The 26091-nt window shown below is 40.3% G+C and overlaps 1 long non-coding RNA gene across 1 annotated transcript; it reads left to right on the forward strand.

The window, feature by feature from the left end:
• Positions 1 to 5379: 5379 nt before the first annotated feature.
• LOC140689409 (uncharacterized) lies at positions 5380 to 25492 on the forward strand. The gene is made up of 4 exons (XR_012064324.1): positions 5380 to 5448; positions 11868 to 11965; positions 18549 to 18672; positions 25262 to 25492. It is a non-coding gene; the product is annotated as an uncharacterized lncRNA (long non-coding RNA).
• Positions 25493 to 26091: the final 599 nt, after the last annotated feature.

The following is a 26091-nucleotide window of genomic DNA, read 5'->3' on the forward strand; positions in this document are numbered from 1 at the left end:
GTGGTGCACTATTTTTTAAAGGCTCCCAAATGCATCCCATATGCAGGAGGGTGAGAGCTATCCCTATACACCTCTTGTGAGCTTGTCCACTCACACCAATTAGCCTCTTGAAACAGGAAAACTACTTGGCTCAGCCTAGAACTTTCTCCCGATTTCTAGACTTTTATTTGCCTACTGCACATCTCTCCTGGAGCCCACAGGCACCCAGCCAGAACTGAATCAGCTGTCTCCTCTCATGACTTGCCCCTCTTCCTGCCCTTCTTTTTTTTTTTAACATTTTTTATTCATTTATAATCATTTTACAAGGTTGTGTCAAATTCCAGTGTTCAGCACAATTTTTTAGTCATTCATGGACATATACACACTCATTGTCACATTTATTTCTCTGTGATTTATCATAACATTTTGTGTATATTTCCCTGTGCTATACAGTGTAATCTTGTTTATCTATTCTACAATTTTGAAATCCCAGTCTATCCCTTCCCACCCTCTACCCCCCTGGTAACCACAAGTTTGTATTCTCTGTCCATGAGTCTATTTCTGTCCTGTATTTATGCTTTGTTTTTGTTTGTTTTTGTTTTTTAGATTCCACATATGAGCGATCTCGTATGGTATTTTTCTTTCTCTTTCTGGCTTACTTCACTTAGAATGACATTCTCCAGGAGCATCCATGTTGCTGCAAATGGCATTATGTTGTTAGTTTTTATGGCTGAGCAGTATTCCATTGTATAAATATACCACGTCTTCTTTATCCAGTCACCTGTTGATGGACATTTAGGCTGTTTCCATGTTTTGGCTATTGTAAACAGTGCTGCTATGAACATTGGGGTGCAGGTGTCATCCTGAAGTAGATTTCCTTCTGGGTACAAGCCCAGGAGTGGGATTCCTGGGTCATATGGTAAGTCTATTCCTAGTCTTTTGAGGAATCTCCACACTGTTTTCCATAGTGGCTGCACCAAACTGCATTCCCACCAGCAGTGTAGGAGGGTTCCCCTTTCTCCACAGTCTCTCCAGCATTTGTCATTTTTGGATTTTTGAATGACGGCCATTCTGACTGGTGTGAGGTGATACCTCATTGTAGTTTTGATTTGCATTTCTCTGATAATTAGTGATATTGAGCATTTTTTCATGTGCTTTTTGATCATTTGTATGTCTTCCTTGGAGAGTTGCTTGTTTAGGTCTTCTGCTCATTTTTGGATTGGGTTGTTTATTTTTTTCTTATTGAGTCGTATGAGCTGCTTATATATTTTGGAGATCAAGCCTTTGTCGGTTTCACTTGCAAAAATTTTCTCCCATTCCGTAGATTTTCTTCTTGTTTTATTTCTGGTTTCCTTTGCTCTGCAGAAGCTTGTAGGTTTCATTAGGTCCCATTTGTTTTTTCTTGCTTTTATTTCTTCTAGGAGAAAATTTTTGAAATGTATGTCAGATAATGTTTTGCCTATGTTTTCCTCTAGGAGGTTCCTGCCTTTCTTATTTCAGGGAATGGCATTATAAATTAGACACTGCCAAAGCCAGAAAGCTGGTCGGCATCTTTGTCCCCTTCCTGCCCTTCCATCACACCTGTGGCCAATCCGTCCACCTGCTGAAATGTTTTCTTCTCTCTCCTCCTGGCAGGGCCTCAGCAGGCCTTCACATGAACCTGCCAATAGTCCTCCCTGCCTCTATCTTGTCTCTTTCTAGATCACTTTGCATGTCTCCTCTACCTTGGAGGCACACAGAGCCCTTTGTGATGTGCCCCTGTGATCTCTCCACCTGGTTGCCTCACCTGCCTCCCACACCCTGTGCTCGCTTCTAGACTATTTGCAGTTCCTGGAAGGGACCTGGCTCTCTTTGGCCTCCCTCCTTTGCATGTGCAGCTCCCCAGGGAGAAATGGCCTTAACATTATAAGTTCACCTGATCAATTCTAGGGCATCTCAGAGCTCACCACAGTGGTTCTCTCCTCTGGGAGAGCCTTGGCTACAGTTCCGGCTCCCTGCCCCGAGCACCCTCTGCTGACTGTTATCCAAGCCCTCTTAACACGCCTCCTCAGCCATCATTTCACAATGAGTCCTGTGCACCTAGGAGCTCCCGGAAGCAGGGACTGTGTCTTTTTCCTCTTTATTCTCAGAGCATTGTAGAGACTCAGGTACAATGGTGGAGGACACAGTGGTTATTCTGCAATTTCTCTAGAGTTGGGGCCTAGGGGTAACAGTCTGGTGGGAAGAAGGGCTTAGGGGATTCACCCTGAAGCCACATTTTCAATTAACATTTCATGTTGTTTTTGTCTACTATTTAAAATTACGAGTCTTAAAACAAAATGATGATTTCTAAAAATTACCGATGATTGAGGAAAATGGCAGTTTTCCATATTTAAGAATATTATTTTAAGTTTGTGTGACTGGGGTGGTGGAAAATAGAAATGCAGGGGCTACTAAAGTATTCTCATCCCCTTCCCCACCCTCAGATCCTTTGGACAGAAGAGACAGAGTGATGTGAGGAGAAGGCTTGGAGGGTGCACCGTGCATTGCTTTTAAATTGTGACACTTACTTGTGTTTTTTTTAAATTTTTTTAATGGAGGTAATGGGACTTGAACCCAGGACCTTGTGCATGCTTAGCACGTGCTTTACCACTGAGATATACCCACCCTTCCCCCCGATATTTGTGTTTTTAGTGGGCATAATATGCTGGAAGCAGGTACTTTAGCATCAGACAGTCACCTGCCTCTGACCATCACGTTAATACCTTTCCCTTGAGCTAGAGAGCTTGTCTGTTTCCAAAAGTTCAATAAATTATCTTCATTTTCTTTTTTCTTAAAAAAAAGGTATTAACTCATTTTTCTCTTTAGTATCGCCTATAAATAAAATGTGATTTTATTAACCATTTACCAAAGTGTTAAGTGTAATAAATATTAAGTACAGATTTCTGAAGCATCAGTCATCACTGAAGATCCACATTCTGCTGTTCTCTCTCTCTGTTAGTCACCTTACTTCTGGAGTTCTGGAATCGGCGCCAGGCAGTGCTTGAGTACAAATGGGACACGGTTGAGCAGGAAGAACAAGTCTGGCCAGAATAGGAGGCACGTTGTCCCCACGTGGAGATAGATGAGATTACCCAGGAAAAGCGGGTGCTGTTTAGATGCACTTTAGTGTGTTTACTTCTGGACTTGTCAGCCTTGGCTGCATGTTGGAATCACCAGGGGACCTTAAAAAATGTTGGTGCCTGGATTCCATCACTGCAAACTCTGATGGTACTCAGTGGCCTGGGGTGCATTCTGGCATAGGGAAGTTTTTAAAGCTCCTCTGGTTATTCTAATGTGCAGCCAAGTTGAAGGAGCACTGCCTGGAATGGTGGACACAGAAGAGAAGTGAGGTCCTTCCTTCATAATAACAGAAAAAAGGGGAAAAGAAAAAGACTGGTATAAGTGTATATGAAAAGAGGCATTGATCTGTATCCTTTCATAACACCAATAAAAAAATGCAAAATATAAATTAGCTGCAATGACACAGATGTAGAAGGAAAGACAAATTGGTTTTTATAGTTGACTCCCATTTTTTCACATGCACCTTCATTATTGCGGCCTCCTTTTCATCGTAGACTAGGTGCCCCTTTGTCTTGAACTAAGTCCCGGTCACTGCTCCCCCTTCCTATTGGGATGTGCACAAAGAAGCATGACTCTCATCCTAAAGTCAGAGAAAGGGTAGAAGAAGCAGGGAAACATTTGTTGAGGTGCCATCAGTATTTGAGCAGTGTTTGAGCTAGGCATTTTACATAATTGGAAATGTAAATTTATTGCTGCCACTCCTGCTGCAAAATTAAAAAAAATAAAACTATATATCTTTGTATCAACATTCCAGAGCTATGAAAAGATGATTTTTGAGTCATCTGTATTATTGCTTCTTTCCATCAGCTGAGATAATTTAGAGCTGATGGTGCTTGCGGTCAGCAGCAACAGGACAGTAGGTTGTGAGCATGAATAACTCTTGGGAAAAAAATGCTTTTACTAGGATCATCTGAAAATGTCTCCAAATATTGATTTAATAAATTGAATCACAGATCTACAGAATGTTGGCACTGAAAAGATATGGAGGGAGTAGGTCAAACTCCTCTTTTTATAAATGAACAAAAATGAGGTTCAGCTACCAATAGAAAGTGACATTGGTCTTTTACAATGTAATAAGCTTCTAATAATCCCCATTATGAATAGTTCCCATTGTTTACAACTGAAGATGTGGGTAAAAGCGTATGTTGGTGAAAGACTGTACATTCAGAGATGAAAGCTGAAACTAAGACAAAATTAGATGTTCATAATGCTTTTGAGTCCTGAAAAACAAAAACTTATCATATTGGCAGCATACAAAAAATACTGAAGAAAAGTTTTTTGGTCATTTAAACTGCCAAGTTTAAATTTAAAATTGCCAACTAATAAGTTTAAATTTTCATTGAAACATGCTTGTTGAAAAATTGAAGATGAAGACTCATTTAACTTTATCATTCTTCCTTATTTAAAAAATTGCCTTATTTTTTTTTAGTTTTTTATTTGAAGTATTTTACTTTACTTGCGAAAGCATGCTCCATTGTTTAGAGAGGCCAGCGTCGTGGTAGTGAGATCTTGCGAATGAAGTTGCCTAAATTCATATTTGAACACAGCAGCTTACTTCCTGAGTGATCTTGGACAACTTAACTTCTCTGTGCCATTGTTTCCTATAAAATAAGAATAAGAGAGTTGCTTCTTCATGACAGTGGTAAAGACGGGTCGAAGTAATGTACAGAATCTACTTGGAAGGCCTCCTGGCAGAGAGGAAGGGCCATGTACTTAGTTACAGCTATTATTATACTATATCTGGTTTTATAATCCAGGTAAATCTTGAGTCTTACTGATTTCATCTCTTAAAAAATTCTAAATATAAACTCTAAAATGGAAATTCTTAAACTTCATAGTTGTAGCTAATTAACACATAAAGTTCAACCAAGAAACACACAGTAGAGACCAGTTAGCTGCAGACAGCTGTGATATTTTCTGTCCTGCACAGACTCTAAGCTGTAACTACCGTCACTTCTGAAATCAAAGGCAAGCTAAGGAATAGAGCTTTAAAGCTTGGCCTGGTCAGGTGTTCAGACCATGGCAGGGAAACAGTTTACTGTTCACATGTGAATTTTCAAAAAATAGTATTAAAACGAACACTGTACATATTTTGTTGTGCGTTTGACATCGTTAACAGAAAAGAAAAAGAAAAAAAAACAGAAAAAAAAAACCATGCATTTACAAACAATGAGGCTATGTCTGAAAATTATTATTTTTTTATATTATGTTTAGGATTTAGTGACCAGTTAGGAAAAATATCATTTCATTGGTGTAATCCCTTGATTGACTAAACTTGTTTTTTAAATTAGGAAGAAGAGCGTGTTCCCTTTACCACCTGGGGAAAGTGTATACATATAACCCTTTGTGCAAGTGCTCTATTTCTGGGTAAGAACCTGCCACTGACTTTTAAAATCTAATGTGAAATGCTGAGAAAACTGAAAGTCAAGCTGGGAACTATGTAGTCTCATAGAGAAAACTTTTTCCAGAGAACATCTGAGCCAATGCAGGGTGCCACTCTGGAGATTCCACAGTCTCTTCTGCTCACAGTGCTTCACCCAATTCTTTTCACCTCATTTGTTCAAATCAGATCAGTGGTTTAGGATTCTCCAGGGTCTGATTAAGAGACCAGTTGGAGGCATTAAGATTTCTAAAATTTTCCAAGTGTAACAGCCAAGGCAAAATATCCAAAAATAGCCTAACAAAAGGATAGTAGGAACTATCAAAAAATAAAAGTAAAAACTACTGAAAGGTATAAAAGGTGCTTTAATCACATGATTCTAGATTAAAAGATCATATCTCCAAAGTATCAGAAATTATAAAATTCTTTTGGGTTTATTGTGAATAAAATAATATTAGTAATATAATAATTAATAAGATAATGAGAGTTTTACTTGTTCAAGAATAGCCAGATTAGAAAATAGGGCAGGAAGTCCAGATATGGGCTCTGATATCAATAATAATTTAATATAAGAGATGGAAGGCATTACAAATCAGGGAGATAAATAAAGGTTATTCAGTGAATAGAACACTTGTTAGCTACTTGAGGGGAAAAGAAAAGATTGAAATCATACAGTGAACCATATATTGTGATAAATTCCAGAAACACTTAAAAAGTAACACAATTAGAAAAAAAAAACTAGAAATAAATATGGATGAGTATACAGCCTCTAGATGAACAGTAAGTTTCAGAGGAAAGTATACAAAGATTTCCATGCATCAGAAGCATCCTAATTTTAAACAAAACACCAGAGGATGTTATTTGTTTACAAATCCGACCAGGGGCTAATTCCTTCAATACATAGAGAGTTCAGATCACTTCAAAGGTAACATCAAAAAATCTCAGGAGCGCAGAAGGCCGAAAAGATGAACACACATTCACAAAGGAAAAAATAGATGTCACACTTCAATGGTAATTCACTCAGTGCACATCAAAATGAAATAGTTTTCCACCTCTCAAGTGACACAGCTCTGTTTATGAGGATGAAATGCCAGTGATCACCAATACCATGCCTAGTTACTGGATAATTTTTGTGAAGTATGGTTGATTTACAATGCTGTGTTAAATTCTGGTGTACTCCTCAAGCCTTCTTAGAAAGCAGTCTAGCAGTTGATATCAAGAGTCAAAAATACTCATATGTTTTAATCCACTAATTCAGCTTTGAAAAACTTTTAATCAGGAATTATTTCAAAATGGCAGGGAAAAGTCAGTATGGATGCAAGTCACAGACATACTTTTATATGTATGTGTATAAATATATATATAAAATCTCAGCCAAAATATTCTTCCAGCCCTTCACAAAGTAGAATAGTATGCAGTCATGAAAAAGTGTGTCCATGAAAATATTTTATGACATGTCAAAGTGTTATGATAGATTTGAGGATAAAATTAATATATAAAATGATTTGTAATATACAAACAATGCACCGTTCTGAAGGAATTATGTCTAAAGGTCGAAGCAATTATTCTTATTTTATTTTTTATTCATTTTCAGAGTTGGGGTCTTTTGATTGCAGGTGACAAAATCAATCTCCAATGTGTTTAAATAACAACCAAAAAATGGGGATGCATGGGATTTATTGGTTCCTGTAAATGAAAACCTCCAGTCTGAGGTCTGGCTTCAGTCAAGGAGAGATACTCTAGCCCAGATGATGTCAAGGGCTGCTTTTGTCCTGTCTTCATTCTGTGTCCAAAGATGTCTCAGCATGATGCTTCTAGGCACGCAGCATCCCAGATCATCCATCCAAACCAAGACAGGTCCCTTTTGGCCCCTTTCTCTCTTGATAGAGGAAGCTTATGATTCACATGGGCACCAGCACATATCTCCTCACATAATAGTGGCTCTTCCTGGGTTATTTGCCAATTCTCCAATCATGTGCGAGGCCAATACAATGAGGGGTATTATTTGTCTTAAACCAACTGAGATCTACTTCTGGTGCTTCAGAAAGAGTGGGTCAATCGAGGTTAAATCACAGGACTAAAAACGAAAGGGAGGTTACTTATCCTAAAGCAAGTTCTGGGTCCTCTTCTAAGACTGGGGACAGATACAGGACAGAAGTTCTGTCCATTACTGAGTGCTTTCAAATTTTCTTTAATGAGCAAATGTTAAATTTATGATCAGAAAAGATGATAAATAAGAAACTTAAGGAAGGAGAATGGAAAGCTTTCCTGTTTCTTAAGAAATATTGAACCCATTAAGTGCTTGGAAGAAAAATGGAAATGTTTCAAGTTTGTAAAAGTTCTGAAATGAATTAGAATTGATTTTACAGACCATGTAGGAGACAGTGCTATACAGTTAGTGTGTCTTTGGGCTCTTTGAGTATTTCAGTACTCTCACATAAAAGTTGCTTCATTTGGGGCAAATTGCATCATTTCCACATGGCTCTATTTCCTCATCTGTAAAAGAGATATAATATTACTTTCCCCACAGGGTAATTGTGAGGATTTTGAAAAATAGATGTGTGCTGAGGCAATAGTAAGCATTTAAGGATTCTTAACTTTTATGTTTACTTAATACATAATTAAAAAATTATTATGCAGACTTTTAAAAAATGCATACTATTTAAATGGCCTATATGTGCTGTACAAGAGAGGAAGGCTTAATATACCTTCTATAATACATTTTTCTCAGCCTTAACTAATTTTCACATTTAATCACACACACACCAAAAAGTTATTCCTTTCACAAGCATGAAGACTTAACTGTGAAGGAAAGGATGATGAAAGAGAGTAGAGGAGAAAATAAAATGCTTTCTCTACAAACTGATGGCTTAAAAACTAAGAAAAACGCCTTTTTAAGACTTTGGTCCATCAACTGGTGACTGGATAAAGAAGATGTGGTATATTTATACAATGGAATACTACTCAGCCATAAAAACCGACAACATAATGCCATTTGCAGCAACATGGATGATCCTAGAGAATGTCATTCTAAGTGAAGTAAGCCAGAAAGAGAAAGAAAAATACCATATGAGATCGCTCATATGTGGAATCTAAAAAACAAAAACAAACAAAAACAAAGCATAAATACAGGACAGAAATAGACTCATGGACAGAGAATACAGACATGTGGTTACGGGGGGGGTAGAGGGTGGGAAGGGATAGACTGGGATTTCAAAATTGTAGAATAGATAAACAAGATAACATTGTATAGCACAGGGAAATATACACAAAATGTTATGATAAATCACAGAGAAAAAAATGTGACAATGAGTGTGTATATGTCCATGAATGACTGAAAAATTGTGCTGAAAACTGGAATTTGACACAACACTGTAAAATGATTATGAATCAATAAAAAATGTAAAAAAAAATAATAATAATTAAAAAAAGACTTTGGTCACCATATTCATAGCTAATACTTAGGTAGAGTTTTTCACATGCCTGCGGTTAATGTTCCAATTGTTTTCACAATTAGTAACTAATTGACTCATCACAATGGTCCTATAAATTGCTATTATTATCCTCCCATTATATGGGTGAGGAGATTGAAGCCCCTAGAGGTTAAGAAATTTCCACAAGGCCCCACAGCTAGCATCGGAGCTGGGATCCAGATGCAGGAGTGTGGCTCCAGGGGGTCTTGTAAACACTCCCTCTGCTCTCCCCTGCAGGTGCAAGCCAGCCACCCGCTGTTACTGTAAATAACATGATGTGGTTCACTTAGTCCTGAAATTCACATTCTTTGTAGCTTTCTGTCTGGGGCAGTCATCAGGAGCAGCCAGGGACACTGAGTACATGCTTCTGGACTATGACCAAGAAGGTAGATGGAAGGAAAACAGTTTAAAAATGGGATCTTTAATGTGCATTCTTCAATGGGCAGGAAAAAACCTGCCAAGTGAGGAACTGAAACCCTATCAGCCACGTGCAAATTATGCTTCAGACACCCCCGCTGCCCTTGGGTCCACACAGTCAGAACTACAGGGGATCAGGGACATGAAACTTATGTAAATGCAGGGAGTAGGAATACCTGCCATTTTAAGATCTCAAGGAGTATGAAAAGCATGTGAAGCTTTCATCAGCAGAGACCTGCTGTCACTTCCACTGTTTCCCTCAGGGCATGTCCACAGCTTCACTGGTTTTATTCAGAATGAAGACGATAGCTAGCACCTGCTGACCCCTGAATCAGTGATAGGTTCTCCCTTGAAAGGAAGCATATCCCCTTCATGGGTTACAACTAGTTCATAACCTAAGTAATTCTACAGATGTAGAAGGGATACTTTCATTGGTTCTGCTATCACAGACTTCCCTCCAAAATATCATGCCACCAGTTACCCCATTTTCACCCATTAAAATATACTTAACAGGCTTCCTTCTTTAGTGCAGTTTTAGGTTTACAGAAAAATTCACAGAAAGTGGAGTTCCCATATATTCCCTATGCCCTGCACACAGCTGCTCCTGCTGTCAGCATGTTACATTACTGGATGCACTCATTCTTTTTGACATCTTTCATTCCTCCTCCCCTAAAATTTAACATGCCTGATATTCACGTCTCATGGCATTTACGTGCGATTTATATCACTTCTCACGTTTATGTGAGGTTTACAACACATGCATGTTTTCTGTTTAAGCTGGGTTGGGGGCAAGTTTTCTGTGTAAAAATACGATCATTAGTGAGTCTTATGCTGCTGGGTTTTTGGGTTGTCAGGTCCTGTTGACCATTGCTTCAGTTATTGGGATCATTGTCTAAGGACTTTCAGTGTTCATTGTATTTTCTGCAAAACTTCCCAAGAACCTGAATGGAACAGACCCAATCCAAAAGTACCTGACTGTGCAGGTGGGCCACGCCCATCACTGCTTCCCTCATCAGTTTTATCATCATGGTGACCCTGAACGCCATATATGAGAAAGTGGCAATCATGATGACTGACTCTGGTAAGGTCCTCCTGCAGCTGAGATAATTTCTACACTAGTTTTAGAACCAGGTCAAAACAGAGACTATCTTTTAAGCACTTCAATTGCAGTACATTACAGTCTTTAGTTAACTTCAAGTGTAAACGTATTTTCTCTAGCCTATGTGAGAAGTGAATTAGCTCCATTTTTGCATTAGTAAAAGGGACAAAGGAAGCTTTAGAATGTCCAAACTCTGTGTAAGTATGTCAGTGCTTAATAATAATTTCAATTACATTAGATAATGTACCCTATTGTTGAAAGTAAATAGTCTCTGTATTGCAAATAAGTGGAAGAGGGTCGTGGTTCCAGTGGCAGATTTGCTTGTGCGTTACGGAGAGGACAAGTAATCACACTGTTATATGTCTTCCCCCCATGCTGTTCCCGTTAGTGTAGCTCTATTCTCATCAGCTGCGACTTCTATAATAAATGTTTCTTCTCTCTGGCTTGTATCCCACCCAGCGGCTTAGCGGCCTAAGTTAAGTGCTTCCCACACGTTGCATGTGGCTGGGTGGTTCTCCCAGTGGTCTGCTCAGTTGTCATCTTCTGAAAATACTAAGACCAATTCAAATTCTGAACTAGAAGGATGACCCGTTTTATGTTCCCCAAATGCTTCTAGCAAGTTGCCCCGTGTTTTGTTTGTCTTCTTCAATAGTCCTACCTTACTGCCGTTCAGGGAGACAAGAGAATATTATTTAGCAGGATGTTTAGAAGTAGCTTTCTTTCAAATTACACCTGACAAAGGAAATTTCTTGCCCATTAGATACTTTTGTGCTTATAAATTTTAAGGAACGGGTGACTTTTTTTTTTGCCTTGTGGGATATTTCGTTCTTAGTGGGAGAAACTCTTACAACAGTGTGTACAGTTGGAATTAACATAGTGGATATGTTAAGAAATTCAAAAGAGCTGATATGAAAACAGTGTGAATTGTGTGTGTGTATATATATATATATATATATATATATATATATATATATACATATTTAGCGTGTTAACTCATGTGTCCGTGGCTTTGATTAGGGTCTCAAAGCCGTTCACAATTTTGCAGACTTAACTTTTCTTTATTCCAGCTGCAGAGCTCCCAAGGACCAGACTGACTATGAGAACAACCCAGCCATGAAGGTGTTCTTGTTCCACTTTGTCAACTACTACTCCTCGTGTTTCTACAACACATTCTTTAAGGGCAGATTTGTGACTTATCTGTGAGATCTGGTGTATTGGCTGTAAAAATACAGAAATGAAGAGGTGTGAATACAGCTTTGTGTTCTGACAGTCTAACCTGTTTCAGGTTTTCTCTTAGTTGCCCAATGAAGAGTGTCTTTACTCTCTGTTCCTTAGATATTTTAGGCATAAAATAATGACTTTATTTCATGTTAGAGCTATCCAAAATTTAAATGAGATTTTCTTTCTAATATTCCAGTGTGACTCAAGTGGCTGTCTCCTTGAACTGATGACACAGCTGACAATAATCATGGGAGGACAGTCCATCTGGAATAACATACAAGAGGTGTTACTTCCGTGAGTACTCAGTCATGTGATCTTGGGGTGAGAACGGCCCACCCACCCACGTCATTTTCCTGCGTGGCCATCTCTAGAACAGGGGAGACTCTCTGCTTATTAAAGCTCTCCAGATAAGATGATCCAGCCAACATTATAAATGTACCTGCTGTTTAATAATTATGTTTAAATACCTTCCTTTTTATGTTTAACATAAATCCTCAAGTGCTATAGTCTCTGCTTATTAGCACAGCACTGGGGACTGACTGATCAGAGCCCTTTTTGGGGCCATGAACTAAGTTTTCCTACAACTTCCTGCAAATTTCTCCTCCTTTTATATATGCATTTAAAAATCCATAACAGGAATTTGTTGAGTGCCTAGTATGTGCTAGTCACTGTATTAAATGTTGTACATATATGTATGTGTGCATGTGTGTGTGTGTACAATTTAATCACCCAAACAATCCTTATTCTTATCTTCCTTTTGCAAATGAAGATCCTGTGGCTTAAAGAGGGTAACTGATTTGCCCAAGCTCTCATTGCCAATAAGAGACCACTGTGGGACTCAGATGTAAGACCCTATCTCTCTGAATCCAGGTTCTTCTAAGAACAGAGACTCTCTTAGGGTCCTAAGGCACAGGGTTACATAATGTTTTAAGAGACACTGTCTAAAATAATAACAACAGAGGTTTTGACTTACTGTTCTCTTCCTAAAAATGAGAAAAGCAGATGTTAGCAAAGGTCACACTGTCCTTTTGATTTTCACATAAGCCCAATCCCACATCAAAGTGGACAGTCCAGTGTTATCTGCAATTTCTGAACATTTCAAGGAGCTTACTGTATTCGCTTTCTGTTGCTGTTGTAACTAGTATCCCCAAACATCATGGTAGTAGGAAGAAAAAAGAAAAAGTCTCCACTAAACAACACAAATTTAACCTTGTAGGGTTCTTGAACGCAGAAGCCTGATGAAGTCAAAGTGTTGACACGGCTGTTTCTGAAGGCCTCAGGGGAAACTGTATCTTTGACTTTTCTGTCTTCCAGAGGCCACCTGCGTCTCTTGGCCTGTGACCTCTTTTCTCTGTCTCAAGGTCAGCATGGTTGTGTGCCTCTGACTCTGAACCTGTGGTCAGATCTCCTCTCCTCTCTCCCCTCTTCTGCCTCCTTCTTCCTCCTTTAACGACCCTGGTGATTACACTGAGCCCAAATCTATAATCCAGCTGGTCTCTCTTAGAGTCGACTGGTTAGCAACCTTAACCACATCTGCAACCATAGGCCCCTTTGCCAGGGAATCTGACCTCTTCCTATGTTCTGTGGATGAGGACATAGACATATTGGCGGGGAACATTTTTCTGCCTACCACACTAACCTTTTTAAGATAATTTCTGGCTTTGAGTATCTGTTTTCATGAAACTGTTGATCTCTCTTCTGTCTTGCCTTCCACACCAGCATTATGCTCCTGGCCAACCTAACTGCAGAGCTCGTCCCTCTCTGTGGTGTCCCCCAAAACCACTTACACAAGCAGGTGTTATTGTTGTTTGTAGCATGGGGGAGAAACTCAAACAACTTGAATTTTGAAATAAAAAACCTCCATCATTTTAAAATCTTCCATGCCACTATAAAATTTTATTTTTTTAACTTTGTTTTTTAATTTTTAAACTATTTTAAACTTTGTAACATTTTTTTAACTGTACTTTTTTTCTTATCATCCTTCATTGTAGGCTCCAGAAACCTGGTATTCTGCCCACCGCATCCAAGTTTCCTTTCATTGTTTCTCCTCCCTTTCTTAACCTTCCTTCTCTCTCCCTTATTACCAAGTTTCTGTCCATTCTCTTTATAGGGCAGTTAAATTATTTTTTCTTTCTTTCTTTCTGTTTTTGCAGAGTGAACACATTTTCGTGTCAGTGTGTCCTTCCACATTTCTTCACAAGGGCTTCATCTTTCAGCTTCAGTGTGGATTCCTGGGGTCTGTCTCGAAACAAAGGCATTTCCCTTGTCCCCCAGCTCACCACGCCCCTCAAAAAAATGATTCTGATCTCCGCTGTGAAATGAAACTTTTTTTTCCCTACTGTGCAGTAGACAACCCTTAACCTGAGCTCACAGTCAGATATTTCCAGAGGAGTAAAAGTAGGTCATGTGCAAATAATACTACTTTTCTCTGTGAAAAGTAATAGATCAGATAGAGGAAACACTTAACTCAGATTACTCAAAAGAATTTCCTGAAGGAAATAAGTAAATTATTTAATACTAAATTTTGTTGAATCTGGTAATCCGTGAGCTATTTTTTACCAATGAAGAAGGATATATTTCCAAAACTGTTACTTAGCAATTTATGTGAAATGAAACTTGCTCACATGAACTAGTTTAAAATAAAGGATGCATTATAGTATCTGTGGTCTGTTTATACCTTCGCTTAAGTAAGCACATTGTTCTAGGTTCCAGTGAGCTGAACTTTGCCTCCATGTATTTCTACTATGGGCTAAAATATTTAGGGAATTTATTTTGAATTATGTTTCCCTTTTTTGAAAACCAGGAATTCTGAATTGTAGCCAAGTTCGAGGGTGGCTTGTTTTTTCCTCACTGCCTCTTCTCTTTGTATAAGTGCAGTTTCCTTCTTAATTTTTCATATAAAATCCTAACATACCAAAGATCTATCAATTACTCTTGCTGCACCAAAACTATACCCATCCTCAAAAATACATAGGAAAGGAAAAGAAAACTTACCAAAATTAGCGACTATTTTCATGCTTTTTAAATATGTCTAAAGGAACATAATGAAATGAATTTCACCATATCTCACCTGCCTCCGCCCCCCCTATCCCATGTAGGGTTCTTGAGTAGGATTCTGGGAGCAAATTAAGGACAGTGATGCCGTGATCCAGGCTCTCCCTGGGGTCTCCCCAGCACTTGGATTGGCACCTGGTATAAAGTAGGTCTCAGTCCGAGCCAGCTGAGTGAGTGAATGACTCACAGGCATCGAATGCGTAACATCAGTGAATTAACAGCATTCTTTGTAGGACTCAGACAATAAGCTGAGTGCCCTGTGGCCTTCCCAGCCTCACAGACTATTTTGATGTTGGGGTCACTTCTGGGAATGTTATTCTGTACTGGACAAAAGGCTAGTACAATTCCAGGGTTAAGCAACTTTCCTAGGGAAATTTTATGATAAAATATAAAGAAAAATAGTTAAATGCCCAAAATGACATAGCATAGTCCTTTGGTGTTTAGATAATGTATGGCTGTAATTTTCTTACTTTATATGTTTCTACATTTTCCACTGTGTGTATGCACTACTATATAATAAGAAAAAGCAAATGTTTAAAAGAGAAAATTTCTCTTCTCCAGATATGATTTGGTTAGAGGATGAGTCAGATACATATAATAAGAGAATCTTAAATACATGCGTCCATAATTCACTCTTTAAATTCAGGAACAGGAAACTCAGGAATGAAATAGTTTAAGAGAATCAAAGATACTTGTATTCAAGATTAGCAAGTAGGAGTGTCCTCAACAGAAATGGTGATAATCTATAATGCAGGGATTAAATGTGATAATGAAGGTACAAAGACAACATGAAGTAGAAAATGCCACGTGGCAGGCACAGAGTAAAGGGCAATATACTATGATTATGCCAATATGTGTGGTCAATTCCCAAGCAAATGATTGTGTAACCCCTGCTAGAGGGAGAAAGCTTCCAGCCTTGGCAGGAGAGGGGGGAGGATCCAGTGTCTGTATTTTTTAAAATGTCTACAGTTGCTTCTCATGTGCAAATTGATATCCCTGCACGAGAACCTTAAACCAACAGAAAGCCCAAAAGACCGTGGAAAATGATGGGTAGACGACAGCCCAAGCTTTTCTGCCACAGATGTGTGATTCCACTCAGGAACACTGAGCAAGAGGCTCAGAGTCTTAGCTAAGGACAAGCAAGTCGGGACTTCTAATATGACCTAATGCCATCGACGGGGGAGGGCAGTTCAGCACAAGAAGGGAGCGCCAGGTGAGTTAACATGGAAGTTTCATTCTGGATCCAAACCGTGATGGATTTGGGTCCCAGAGGGTAAAAGCCCTTCTTCCCTGGGGCATGGACCGGATCCCACAAGTGGCTGAGACAGGAAGTATGAGGCAGAGAAAAATTCCCCCAGGAGAATCCCGAGTCTGGGTGCCAGGGAGGGTAATGGATGAGTGCGGTCCCAGCGCCACCCGCACTGCAGGGCTCCGAGGGGCTGTGGAGCTGTGCGCCCCCGGCTGGACCACAGACCTGCCTGCAGCGCTCTGGGCTGCAGCCTGGGGAGTGGCTTCAGCAGCAGGCTGGCCCCGTCATTTTCGTAGGTGCTACAGTGACCCCCACCCCTGTGGCCACGGTGATCCCAAGCCAAGGGTCTAAGTGACTTCAACCTTATTTACAGGTGACCACAGCCAGTTAGCCTGTGCTGCTCAAAAGGAAGACCCCACATGGGGTTTTGCTGTGTCAGGGGGGTTGCTAATACCTGGCCTGCTTTGAATTTTTTCATCCTCATAGCAGCCTGGGCAGTGGAAGTTTCATCTCTCAATTTTATTTCAACTTTTTTTGTTGAAACTATAGTTGGTTTACAATATTGTGTTAATTCTTGTTTAATTCTTGGACTATATATATATATTCCTTGTCATATACTTTTCCACTAAAGGCTATTAAAAGTTATTGAGTGTAGATCCCTGTGCTATACAGAAGGATCTTGTTGTTTGAAACAAAAATTACTAAACAAAGTAACAAAGTAAGCAGACTAAACCTAGCCATGTATATGACACAGTTGAGTTTATCTCAGGATTTAAATGTGGTTTTGATCTCCAGGATCTCTTTATCAAATTATCTTATGTAAAGTGCCTGTGGAACACTTCTCAGAAAAATGTTTTAAAACCATAAGATTTAGAGAATAAAGAAGGAAGATAATTATACTGAAAAGCAGATATCAAAATATAGAAATGGGCATTTGTGATACAGTAATATCTGAAATATTGGAAGAACTTGTTGAATAAGAGGATCCAGTGGTGAGTCTACTAACCGCAACATTCTGCCATAGCAGTGAGTGTAAATCATCTTCTGAGATCTGCAACAATTGCATTTGGAATGTAAATAAAGTTAAATAACAAATAAGCCATGAAGTGTGGATTCAGATTCAGCGGTATCTCGAGTCCATATCCCCAGCATTTCCCAGGGCTCCCTGCTCTTCCCCTAATGTCATTGAAAGAAGTGGGGAAAGATTGTGAAGCGAAGGGCATGTTCCATTGCAAAGAAATCTCGTAGCAGACCTGGGAGCATGGCCAATGAAAGGTTAATGCTGAAATTAGAGGCCGTGGGAAACCAAGCAGAGGCAGCTCTTTACAAGTCACATCATATGCTCTGTGTGTGTCTACGTGTGTATGCATACAGACGTGTGGGCATGTATGATGTATACACCTGCCTTTCGTGTGAAGCCGCCTCACTGTCCAAATTTGAAATCCATCCAAACGTGCAGTGCTGTCAGCCGAAGCTCAGCCAGATGCTAAGTTGTCTGTTGTTGCTCTGTCTCTTCTGCTGAACTCCACGAGTAAACCACGTGCCACCTGTTGCTTTCAGAGACAACAGCTCTGTAGGCTACAGGTCCATGCCTTGTTTCACTGCCAACTCTGATTTCCTTTCAGGACAAATTGCCATTTGAAAAAGGGGGAAGCATTCAGGTGGCCCACAAGCCTCTGAGTGAGGAAAAAACATAACGTTAGAGACAGCTCTGTGGGACAGCATCCAGAAGGGGGCAGAGCATTGGGCTGCGAGTCGAGGCTGTGTTTCTTTCAAGCTCTGCACTGAATTTGAGGTGGCATGTCACTTCTTTGGCCCTTGATTTGTTCAGCTTATATTAGGGTCTTGGACCTGTTCTATCCAAATTAGAGTATCACTTTTTTGCTCGGTGACCCTCCAGGGCTCCGCAATTCCTTCAAAGGGAAAAATGCCCACATCCTCACGGCAGCCTCTAAGGCTCCACCCCCAAAACCACCACTTATTTCCTATTCACTGTGGCCCACACCAGTCTCCATGCTGTCTGTCCAGCGTGAGGGACCTCCAGGCCTGTGATCACTGTTTCCTCTGCCCATTCTCTGCAAACCCCTTTGCTCCCGTCTTTGCCTTATTCAAAGGTCACTGCCCCATCCCCACTCCTCCCTAGCACACATTCTTCACTCTCCTTTATTTTCCTCCACAGCACTTATCACCAGCTCACAGAACCTGTATTTCTTTCTTTTACTTATTTTCTCTGACGATTTTCAGACTGGAAAGGCCATGGTGGATAATAGCAGAAAAGTGGGGGTAAAAAAGACAAATGAGGGAAGGCATCTTCTAAAAGCTAAAATGCCCACCTGAAAAGGAGGTAGGAGATAAAGTAGTAGTAGTCGTTACAATTTTGGTAAACCCAAGGCACGTAGTCAGGACTAGTTTTCACAATATTTGAGGGTAGGGAGGCAGCAATAAAAAGAAATTTATCCTGAAAACAAGAAATTAAATTCTTGGGAAGATGATGTGTTCAGCTTGAGATATCAGTAATACTTTTATGACCTTGGTCTGATAATATCCTGCCTTATAATTTGATCTGTTTGACAGCTGGATCATGAATCTAATGATGCCACAATTTCGGGAGCAGAACAGACCAACCCACGATGGGAACGGGAAAACCATCTGTATCCCATGAGCAAACTGGGGTTATTTTATGAATACCCTGAAATGAGTAAGTCATCAGTGGAGATTTCTGTGCTGTCGGTTATACTAGAGTATGCTTTGGGTCTCAGAAGCATCGGTTACCAAGCCAAACAATGTCCTAGCATACCGAAACGGAGCCCGCTTTTTTCCATTAGATGCAATTATGCAGTCAGGCTTTCAAATAGGGTGCCTGTGTATATCTTTGTCAATATTTATGTTGTACAAAGCTGAAGATTTACTGCCAAGGAATGAAATGGAATACTTATTCAGATATGTCTCCACCATTGATTCTCAGATCCTTCTGGTCATGTCGTCTAAGGATGAACTCAGAACCGTTACTAGATGTGACTCAGCTCAGGCTGTAGCCCGTGTGGCACAGCTGTTGGCTGATATCCTTCTAAACAGAGTCATGTGAGCCAGTCAGCCTGTACAGAAAGCCCGCAAGCGCATCCTGCCTCATTGCAGCAAGGTGCACCGGGTCACCCCTTCCACATCTCACACCTGCCTTTGATATTGTTCCTATTTCTTCTGGCTGATGGTTTCTGCCTGGTTCCTTGAGTGACCTCATGACACATCACTGGCTTGAATTCAGGATGAATTTGCTGATCTGGAGTATCGGTAGAACACAGATCCCCTCCTTCTCCAATGTCTTTGTCCATTTCCGTACATTTGCTTGGGCTCTGTTCCTCTTGGTTGAACTTGGTTTTGAGCTCTCAGTTGCCTTTAAATTGTTGCATCTCAAAATAGATTTCCATAGGAAACGTTATCTTTTCTATTATGCATGGTGCACTTTTATCTACTAGAAGGCTGTTGATGTGCACGTTTTGTATCTGAAACCTTTCAGCTCACCACTGCCTTGAAGTAGTTTTTTTTTTTTTTAAACTTAGGAGACAGGAAAGGATTTTTGTCAATAGGCTTTGCATTTATGCATGCAGGTTCTTGTCTGCAAAGGCACCCTTTGTGCTTCCTGTTTATAAGTCTACAGATGGAGTTTTCTTTTTCCTAAATTACATTCTATATATAAAATAATTGCTTTTAAAAATATACATTATACATAGAAATGCATCTGGTTCCCTCGGTGAATGAAAGGTCATATTGTGGCATCTTCAGTCAGCTATGCTTTGTGGCCTGGTGTCTGATTTGAGTTTCATCTTTGATTTTGCTGTGTTTAGTGACCAGGTTCCATGAAGGGTGCAGCTGCTGTCCCTGGTGTAGAAATTATGTTCGTTTATTCTTCTTATTTTCAAAAGGACTTTAAGCCAATGACCTGTTATTCCAAAATGAGTCATAATGGTAAATATGTCTTATTGGGGGTATTATCAGCATTAATAATAACAACAACATTCTGGGGGCAGCATATCATTAGGTATTTTAACACACACAAAAAAAGCCTTGGAAAAAAGTTATTGTTCTAATTAAGTCAAATAAATGTCATGAAAGAAAAAATTGTACGCTTTTGGGAGAAATTGATAGGGCTTTTAGAACTTTATAGTCTCATTAAAATACCAATTAAATAATTCAGCCTAACTCTACCCTACATAACAGGATGGAGTAACAGCTATTCTAGAGAGATTTTTCAGATTTATTCGTTTTCCTATTATCTAAATAATCCCTGACGAATTAGAAAATTCAATCCATTTCTGAGAGTAGGAAGTCTGTTATTCTGTATTCAATGCTGGAGTGAAACTTATTTTGTGTTCTTTTCATTCATGGGAGATAGAATTTCCAAGTGCTTTTTGAATTATTTTTGTTCCTCTAAAATAAATTGCCTTTGGTGGTGACCTCCTGACCTCAGTTTCCTCCTCCCAGTTTTCCCCATGATCATTAATGACACCCCACCTGCCTTTTAGTTATGCCTCTTAGCTGCTGAAGGGGAACAGCTACTGATAGATGACCCTGGAGCCCTCCACCCGTGCTTCGTTAGGCCTTGCACGCAGCCACCAACCCTAGTCTCCTTCGCCTGAATTACCTTTCTCTGCTTTTCTGCCTGGAAGGACTCTTGCCAAGCCTTGACAGGGACCCCTCCACTTTTTAGAGATTATCTGCTCTCCTGTCTAGGCATGAATTGTACTTGATTCTTGTCTTGATGGTGCATGATCGTGTCCATGTCCTTTGTGCTCCCCGACTGTAGTGATCCTGTCGGAGGCAGTAGTCAGACTTTTCATCTTCCCGTCCATGTCTGGAGCACCACAGCCTGGACCCTGGTTCTCCTACGTGTTTAAGTGACTTGAGCTTGGAGTTTCAACACACTCACATACAACTATTAGATGAGGTGGCGGTAACATTGCCCCCAATGCCCCCACAAGGTTCTATATGGCAAATGGTTTTTTCTGAGTGAAATTTCTCTTCTATTTGTTTTCATGAATTCCCCACTGTCCTTTGAGATTATTAGAGTAACCCTGAGTTGTTAACCACAATATCTCTCCCCCCACCAGTGAATGATCCTGCTGCCTGAGAACTCAGACATGGGACATAAGAGAAATAATCTATCAGTCTTAAAATCTGGAAGCCATAAGATACCATTTTGTACTTAGAGCACCCACAGCACAAACACCAGTCTCTCAAGAATTTGACGCTGCCTTCCCAGAGGGCGGGTGCCATAAGTGGAATGCTGTGAGGGATGAAGTGAGAGCTCTGCATCTCTGGTACTGCCTTTTCCACCCTTGCTGTGTTAACTTGATCTTCCCTTCATATATTATGTTCTCCATTTAATTTACTGCATTTAATATCAGTTGTTCTTCAACATCTCCTTGCACCCGCCCCCTCCTTTCCCTATCTCTCCAGTGCTCTCCCACCCACTCCTCTCCTGCGCTCTCCAGGAACAGGCCTGTCTCCCCCACGCCCTCACCTCTGTTCTGACTGCCCACCACCTGCACTGACATTTCCTTAACTCCGCAGAATAAACTTTCCAAAATGGCAGCTGAGTAACTGGGGGCGATTTTAGACCTCTCATCTCTTTACTGATTCATTCATTTATCCAACCAACAAACATTGAGTACTGCTATGCCAAACACTGCATCAACTGCTGGGGAGACCAAGACAGGTAAGACTTGGTGTCTGCACTTCCCAGGCCAGGCGAGGCATGGCAAGTAGTTAATGGATTGCTAAGCAGGTGAACACAAATTGGACTTCCTAGAGCTGGAAATATTTGAACTGAATCTTGAAAGGTGAAAGGAAGTTAGCTCTCAATTTTGTGGTAGAGGGAGTGGACACTTCATGCAGAGAGGTAGAGACATATATGTGTACACAGCATGAAGTGGCTTGGCCAGACTGAAGAACAACAAGTAGAGCTAGAACAAAGGATCCATAGGTGGGAATATCAGGTGCACAAGGCCTCTGTCACGATGGGCCTTGTGTGCTTAGACTTCAATATATCCTTAAGGAAGCAGGGATATATTGGAATATTTGTAAGAGAATTGCATAATGTTTATGTTGCAGAATATCTGGTTATTCTGGCAGCAGAATGGAAGATACTATTTTTGGGGGGAGGCCCATATTTTGGGGGAAAGGATATTTCGGGGACCAACCCAGGTAACCCAGACAACAATTGGCACATGCCTGCAGAGAGGCCGTGGGCAGAAGGAGAGAGACATGGGCGGCATAAGTGGTGACTGCTGCAGTGGGGACTGCAGGACCGGGGCGGCGGGCCGCAGAGCTGCTGAGTTGACTTTCAGTGACCCATCCAGAGAGCAGATCTGCAGGGGGAGTGTAAGAGGAGGAGCTGGTTTCGAGGAGATGGTTCTGTGTGTGACATTTGGAGTGTGAAGTGTCTATGGGACATCTAAGGGGTGATGTCCATTGTTAAGCTTGTTTCACCAGTCAGGAGCTCAGAGGAGCTGTGGGTGAGGCTGTGGGGGCGATTCAGTCCTGCCAGGTGGAGGACTGAAGACGAGGCCTTGGGGAAAAGGGCCATGTACATGGCAAATGGGAGAAGAGAGGTCCACCAAGAGAAAGAAGAATAGCAGTGCAGTTGAGAGAAAACGAGTTGAGGCAACACAGAGAAGGCTGTAACCTGGCTTAAGAGGGATTTGAACACTGAATAAAAGGAGCGTAGTGAGAAAGGGGGTTGTGTGGGGCATAAAAGCAAGGGCTAAAGCCCACCTCTAATTGTCTAAACTGAGGAAAAGGCGGAGGAGGACTACACTTAGGTAGCTTTTAAAAAACAGATCTGTGTGTATCTGTGTGTGTGCATATGTGCACACACACTTTTCTGCCTGGGCTTTTAATATTTATTTAATTAAAACAAAAATTAAGGGGGGAAAACATTCCACTGAGAGGAAAATATTTGTCCACGGCAAAAGCTACCTGGTAATCAAATAAACAGGAGCTGAAAATGCCCACTGGTTTGAAACACGCAGCCACAGGCAGTGCAACTCCTTTCTCAGTGCCGCGGTGAGGGCCGTGGGGGATGCAGGGCTCTGAGCCCTGGAGGAGTCATCAGCGCAGGCACTTCTCCAAGATACTGGACTTTAAAGGGAAGAAGAAAGTATAGAAAGTATCAGAGAGCAATACAGGGCAGTGAGAGAGGGTTGGGCAAGGGTCAGTTTTGTTTTACAGGGGGCGTTTCTGGCCTTGCTGTGTTGCTAGGCCTTTGCTCTTGTTGGTATTTGTTCCAAAAGCTTTTTAGAAAGTTCTTCTCGCTTGACTATCTGAACAGATTAAATCATGTTGGGTTATTTCTAGTGTTTTATTTTTAATTAAAAAATTTTCTGGAATTTATTTTAATGTCAAAAGTGCAGACAATGTACCAGGCCTTCTAATGATTTAGTTAATTACACCAGTACCTGAATCCACTGATTTTAAGTGTCAGTTTTATAATATTACTAAAATCTCTTAAATATCCACATCTATTCTTGAAATGTATTCTATTTCATTCATACTCTCAGTGCACTATTTCTATACTGTTTCCATGACCATAGATTAATATCTCCTACAGTTGGTTCTATTTTATCCTTTTCCAGAGTGTGCCTAATATTACAAATTCAAACATCCCTCCTCATTATTTTATTTGTATATTTGTGTATATTTCTGGAAGTAATTTAGGATCACCTTTCAGAAATTTTTCTTAAATCCATTCGGGTTTATTAAGTAAATTTGCATTCAGATACTAAATTTATTTTGGAGAAAAAATGTTCTATGTCCCCCAAATTTGAGTCTGCCAACTGAAGAGGATGGTGCATTCTATTGTTCATTCAATCATCATTTTTTTTCTTTTTTAAGTCATTTATCAGAATCATTTTAACATTTTTCATTAATTTATTTCTGAATAGTCTGTGCCTTGGTTGTCATTATAAATGATATCTTTTCTGGGTTTGAACAGGGATGATTGCTAATGAAGTCTTAATTTCTAGTTTCTCTTGAATTAGAAAGGGATCTGACAGTGTGGGGCCCTCTTTCCAATATGGTGACTGTGAGCAGTGCATTTCATTAAGATGTCCACTTGCCAATTTGCCAGTGGCTGCACCTACTCCACATTTTTCTGATACTTACCCGCCCCCTGTAGGCAGACTTGTTCATGTAGGGTTAGGTGGGTTATGGAAACAGATACTGACATCACTGCTGCCACGCTGCTGACCCTGTGGCATCACTAACTCTGGTTCTTTCTCTGTGACTTCCCTGAGTATGACATCTCCTTTTAGGCTGGGGACATGAGGCTTCTTTCCAGCACTGTCGGTTTTTCGGCAACACACCCCTGCCTCTCAGGTCAGAACCAAATGTCAGCTCCTCCTACTCATCCACCCAATCCACGGTCTTGCCGTTCCTGGCCAGAGTGGTCCCTATCCCTTGACTGAGCAGTAACACTAAAGGGACTACAAACTTGCCTTTCATCCACTGTCTTAGTTACATACCTGTGGTAGTTTACTTAAAAGTCTGCCAGTTAGGGTCTAAAAGTCTTTTAGATCTCTGGCCTTATCATTTCTAACTGCTCCCCCACCCCATGGAACAGCTTACCGCAGATCTCTGCTGCCCCATCTGTAGCAATGCCCTGTAAATTACAGACAGAGAGAAAAGAACTTCTAAGCCACCACCATAACTTTGACTTCCTGTGACCACACAGACCATAGAAATATCAAGATAAAAATTCCTGAAGAAGGATATTTTGCTTAGGAAGACACTTTAATTGCATACCTTTCTGTGACTTGTAATAACTTCATAGACTCTCTGAATGTGCTGCACTCACCTTCCCAGACTCAAGGGAGCTTGCTCACTTGCCTATTTTCAGTGCATTTCCTCCAACATTCTCTATGCAGAGCTTTCCCAAAAGTACATTCCTTATTCCTTTTTAAATTCTTATATACAACCACAATATTCTTTTTCTTAATCCTCAATGACAAATCATCTTCCAAGATTGTATTATTTCAACACTGAGAGTGAATAATATGCTTCAAGATTCCCAAGTTTGTTACCAGAAAATAACTATGATTGGTTGAAGATTTTTAAGTATGTTATTCCTACTAAGGGTATATACGTGAAAGAAACAGGTTGTAATGTGTCTTCTTCCGAGAGATTTTATATTTGCCTTTTGTTTGGATTCTTTCACTGTTGAACATTATTATTACCATGAATGTCTTTTCTCTTTGGGATTTAGTTCACCATTTGCCCCTCTCTCTTTACAGGAGTAAAGGAATTGATGCTGTCCTTCCATCCATCCACCACTCCATGTTGTGTGTCCATTCCTTCAACAGGTATTCAGTTTGGGTTCACCACCTTATCTGTGGCCTCTTTCCAGTGGCCAATCTGTTGGCTCTGGAGAACAATATATTGCAAATCAGAGTGGGTATGTGGAAACTTGACTACCCTGTATAGACGCATGGTACCAGAAAAAGCCCAGGACATCGCAGCATGGCAGCCCACCATGCAAGGAACAGCAATTCTGGCTGTGGTGGACCAATGTGAGTAAAAAGTCTTCATGGGCTGAAGACTTTGAAAAGTCCAAACATGCATTGGCATTACTTCCTAAGGAATCCAGTGTTGGGCATTGTTTAATATGAGAGGCAGATGCTAACACTGACATCGCTATAAACAACATATTTATTGTAACTGTAATTGTTATTATTTTAATATATTTTCTTTATAAATATTATTTATGACTTACAAGAGCTCTTACAGAGGCAGTTGTTAAGAAGCGTGGCCATTATACTGTTGCAGAAGTGTTAATTCAGTAGAAGCATGGTAATAGTATTAATAAGTACTCACTCGTTTGATCCTCACATGGCTCTGAAGGTTACCCAGCAGTGCTTGTATAATGGAGATAGAAATCCATCTGTTTAAGTTTTTGCAGAGCCTAAAATAAGAGCAGTCATTCCACCGTATTTTACCATATATTCCAGACTCTCAGTTTAAAGTAGGAACTACCTGATGAGGTCATATAAACCCTTTGTGAATCCCTAATCATTCATTACATTCCTGGACCCCTGGGGCAGAGGTTCTTCTAGAAGGTGGTCCC

Source organism: Vicugna pacos, chromosome 26, assembly GCF_048564905.1.
Source record: "Vicugna pacos chromosome 26, VicPac4, whole genome shotgun sequence".
Taxonomy (NCBI): domain Eukaryota; kingdom Metazoa; phylum Chordata; class Mammalia; order Artiodactyla; family Camelidae; genus Vicugna; species Vicugna pacos.